This window comes from Schistocerca cancellata, unplaced genomic scaffold (assembly GCF_023864275.1).
Source record: "Schistocerca cancellata isolate TAMUIC-IGC-003103 unplaced genomic scaffold, iqSchCanc2.1 HiC_scaffold_832, whole genome shotgun sequence".
NCBI lineage: Eukaryota > Metazoa > Arthropoda > Insecta > Orthoptera > Acrididae > Schistocerca > Schistocerca cancellata.
The window spans coordinates 40,001-45,000 of NW_026046843.1; the positions used below are offsets into that span (position 1 = coordinate 40,001).

The 5,000-nt window shown below is 54.2% G+C and overlaps 1 non-coding gene across 1 annotated transcript in view; it reads left to right on the forward strand.

The window, feature by feature from the left end:
* Positions 1-4,452: 4,452 nt before the first annotated feature.
* The window catches only part of LOC126146830 (small subunit ribosomal RNA), a 1,909-nt gene continuing 1,361 nt past the window's right edge, over positions 4,453-5,000 (forward strand). The window contains exon 1 of the ribosomal RNA XR_007529779.1: positions 4,453-5,000. This exon is cut by the window's right edge and continues 1,361 nt beyond it. This is a non-coding gene — a ribosomal RNA (small subunit ribosomal RNA).

A 5,000-nucleotide genomic window follows, 5' to 3' on the forward strand; every position in this document is an offset into this window, starting at 1 on the left:
AAAATAGTACGAAGTGTGCTTGCGTGAATAACGCGTGGTCAACGGTTCGCGCGCGCCCTCTGGTCCCGACGCCATCAACGTCCACAATAAACAGACCATACCGCACGATGTTGACAATGCCGCCCACAGGCACAACACAGCCATCTTTGGGAATGTGACCAAACTACATTGCCATCCGGCCCATAAACGACACCTCCATCTACAGGAATCCAACGAAACTACGCCAACCATACCTCCAAAACACGGCACCGCCATCTATGACAATGTGACGAAACCACATGCAATAGCTCCATCTACGCGAATCGGACGACACTACGTCCACCATGGCGAGCGCACCACAAACAAAAAGACCGCCATCTGCAGGTCCCCCGCAACATGACCTGCTGCACCGACGATACCGCCATCTAGGCGACGCCACGCCGACTACAACATCGCTAGGTCCCACAGTGCCCATTTTTCGACGCCACCCACACAGCCTGCATCATCTGTCCACCACAGGAGCCCCAACGCCAGTGCCTGCGCCGCACGAAGTCGTCGACCGACAATCGCTCCACCCGCACCCGCACGTGCCCCACTCCAACCGCCCAAATCGCAACTCCAGCGGATGAATGGCGGACTCTTCCCGCACTCCTATCGTGCAATCCACCCCTATATCTTGCGTTTCATGAAGAGTTATATCCAATATGCCATATTCCCGCTGTCCCTATACATGCTCTAAGTAGCTCGCTTGCTACAGCAGCAGCAGCACCACCTCCGCGCGCTTCCCTGGGGGCACTGAACCGCAGGACGCGAGACCCCACGCCCTGTGGCAAACAGGGCTCCTCGCAGAATATATACGGTCCCTACCCCGCACAACGATGACGGTGTGGGGGCCATTGTACGACACCGCTTCCTGCGGTGCCAACGCTGTCGTAGAGTCGATACTCCATCTTTGGTAGAAGGCAACCATTCCGCTGTAAATGAGTACGTCGCTCGTAGTTCAGTCACCTCGCAGCACTGCTCAGTAAACTATGCAGGCCCACATAGATAGATCAAATACGCAAATGCCCCTATACATGCTGAACGTCTGTGCAAACAAAACGAACCACACGTCACCCGCACACTCTATCACCCACACACTCTATCACACACTACTCTCTGCCTGTAACAAACACAGATACAATAATTAAGCACCGGCATGGACCAACGTCCGGTGCATCCTATCCGCCACAGTACACCAACCAGACTATGATAACCAGGCCAGGAGGTCCAATCATAAAACAGAATATCCCACTCGTCCGACAACCACAATTGCTCAGATAAGCCACCAACACCCACACATGTCCTACACAGGGGTGCACCCAACATCACCACACTGCCTCGTCTTACAGCACAAACACACTGGCAGGAATGAAACACACAGGTCTGCCGCAACCACAGACACGGCTCGCCCCCCCCTCTCACTGGCGGAAAGCGCATCCCGACGTGACATAACTCCTTTGACACACTGACGCTGCCTCGGGCATCCACGTCCTACGGTCGATATCAACGAACCTCACCCCCCCCCCCCCCCCCACAACACGCCATCCCATACCACATTGTGTACCGTACCCAAACCTAACGTGTACTGTACTACAACGCAATGTGTACCATAACACAACCCAGTTTGTACCTTAACCTAACCTATGTCACCTTAACCTAACCTATGTCACCTTAACCTAACCTATGTCACCTTAACCTAACCTATGTCACCTTAACCTAACCTATGTCACCTTAACCTAACCTATGTCACCTTAACCTAACCTATGTCACCTTAACCTAACCTATGTCACCTTAACCTAACCTATGTCACCTTAACCTAACCTATGTCACCTTAACCTAACCTGTGTTGCACCTTAACCTACCTCAATTTGCACCGCAATGTAACTCAATTTGCACCGCAATGTAACTCAATTTGCACCGCAATGTAACTCAATTTGCACCGCAATGTAACTCAATTTGCACCGCAATGTAACTCAATTTGCACCGCAATGTAACTCAATTTGCACCGCAATGTAACGCAATTTGCACCGCAATGTAACGCAATTTGCACCGCAATGTAACGCAATTTGCACCGCAATGTAACGCAATTTGCACCGCAATGTAACGCAATTTGTACCGCAATCTACCCCCATGTTGTGCCTTAACCTAACCCACGTTGTGCCTTAACCTAACCCACGTTGTGCCTTAACCTAACCCACGTTGTGGCTTAACCTAACCCACGTTGTGGCTTAACCTAACCCACGTTGTGGCTTAACCTAACCCACGTTGTGGCTTAACCTAACCCACGTTGTGGCTTAACCTAACCCACGTTGTGGCTTAACCTAACCCACGTTGTGGCTTAACCTAACCCACGTTGTGGCTTAACCTAACCCACGTTGTGGCTTAACCTAACCCACGTTGTGGCTTAACCTAACCCACGTTGTGGCTTAACCTAACCCACGTTGTGGCTTAACCTAACCCACGTTGTGGCTTAACCTAACCCACGTTGTGGCTTAACCTAACCCACGTTGTGGCTTAACCTAACCCACGTTGTGGCTTAACCTAACCCACGTTGTGGCTTAACCTAACCCACGTTGTGCCTTAACCTAACCCACGTTGTGCCTTAACCTAACCCACGTTGTGCCTTAACCTAACCCACGTTGTGCCTTAACCTAACCCACGTTGTGCCTTAACCTAACCCACGTTGTGGCTTAACCTAACCCACGTTGTGGCTTAACCTAACCCACGTTGTGGCTTAACCTAACCCACGTTGTGGCTTAACCTAACCCACGTTGTGGCTTAACCTAACCCACGTTGTGGCTTAACCTAACCCACGTTGTGGCTTAACCTAACCCACGTTGTGCCTTAACCTAACCCACGTTGTGCCTTAACCTAACCCACGTTGTGCCTTAACCTAACCCACGTTGTGCCTTAACCTAACCCACGTTGTGCCTTAACCTAACCCACGTTGTGCCTTAACCTAACCCACGTTGTGCCTTAACCTAACCCACGTTGTGCCTTAACCTAACCCACGTTGTGCCTTACCCTGCTCTGTAATTGGCATATGACACGTTACATTAATGTATTGTTGTCCAACCGCAACCGGCTCAGAATGTTGTGTACACAGCTATGTGTCATCTCCCCATAACAGCTGCATTGCAGTGTGGTACGCCATAGAGACGTGTGGGAGTAATGGACGCAGTGGATGGCGATCAGCATGAGCCGTCTGTTCATGTAGTGGCGCGTGTATGCAGACGTAGTAGTCTCTTCTCACACAATGTGATAGCACGGTGCCCCGCGTTCCACATCTGCGACATGCTACAGAGGCCGGTTGACAGTTGGTCGCGCAATGGAGATCGCATATGTACGGGGGCACCTTCCACGTGCCCTCTAGTCGGGCACATTTTGTTGCGTGGATGTGAGCGAATGTAGTGTGTCTTGACACCTGACAGGCAGGCATGCAATAATAGTTGACTTTGCAAACGGGGATGGACGTTTACGTTTACTGGTGACGTTACGCAAATGAACAACTGGTAACCCGTTGTGGTGCGGTTGATCTTGCTGGAGGTACATCTGTGAGGGCAACGATCGGTACAGCTACGAAGCGGTCCCCACCATACCAACGAACGTGAATGTGAATCTGGGTGTGAAGCGATACGCGGCTGTGGGTGGGTGGGACTGTCCCCGGCCGGTGAGGGGGGGCCGCCCGGCGTGCTGGCCGCGCGGTGCGTGGGCGCACGCGCTACAGCCGGCTGGTGGGGGCGCCCAGTGGCAGGCGCGCCGGCCGACGGACGCGGCAGGCGGCGCAGCTGCGCGCCGGGGCACCCTGCGCGCGGCGCCGTGCAGCCAAAGTGGGTCCTCGCGGACCCGGTGCGAAGCGCGGTGGACATCTGCAGTGTGCTGGTCCGATTGAGGACTGTGTGCGTTGAGGATGCGCCGCCGCCCGGCACTCGGCGCCGCGACGCCGTCTGCTGCTCGGTCGCCCCAGCGGTTCTCGCTGGTGGTTTGTATCGCAGTTGTGCGGACGTGTTGGCACGTGCGCTGTGCTGGGAGAGTTCGCTTCGGCACCCACGTGGGGCCTTTGCCCTTCTGTGGCGCTGGCGTTGGAGCTGCCGGTCACCGTAGGTGGCGCGTGTTGTCTCCCGCCGGCAATGCCACGACAGCACGCTCCCGGGCCTCTGTCGGCAGCGGCAAGCTCAGTTGGGAGCACGGGTGGTCGCACCTAAAGCGTCTACTCGCCTAACTCCGGGCGATTGCGCCTCTCTCGAACCCGACCAAGTACTTAGGACGGCGCTGCGCGCCGCCGGGACCTGAGAGGGTTTCGAGGTGTATTGTGCAGGGGAGCCCAGCCTCCTCCTGTTTGCAGAATAATTGAGCGGACGCTTGCGTGTTCGCGCGGGCCCCCGGGACACACTCCCGGGCGGCCGGCTGCTCAGCTCTAGTTGACGCAGCTCCCTGGTTGATCCTGCCAGTAGTCATATGCTTGTCTCAAAGATTAAGCCATGCATGTCTCAGTACAAGCCGCATTAAGGTGAAACCGCGAATGGCTCATTAAATCAGTTATGGTTCCTTAGATCGTACCCACGTTACTTGGATAACTGTGGTAATTCTAGAGCTAATACATGCAAACAGAGTCCCGACCAGAGATGGAAGGGACGCTTTTATTAGATCAAAACCAATCGGTCGGCTCGTCCGGTCCGTTTGCCTTGGTGACTCTGAATAACTTTGGGCTGATCGCACGGTCCTCGTACCGGCGACGCATCTTTCAAATGTCTGCCTTATCAACTGTCGATGGTAGGTTCTGCGCCTACCATGGTTGTAACGGGTAACGGGGAATCAGGGTTCGATTCCGGAGAGGGAGCCTGAGAAACGGCTACCACATCCAAGGAAGGCAGCAGGCGCGCAAATTACCCACTCCCGGCACGGGGAGGTAGTGACGAAAAATAACGATACGGGACTCATCCGAGGCCCCGTAATCGGAATGAGTACACTTTAAATCC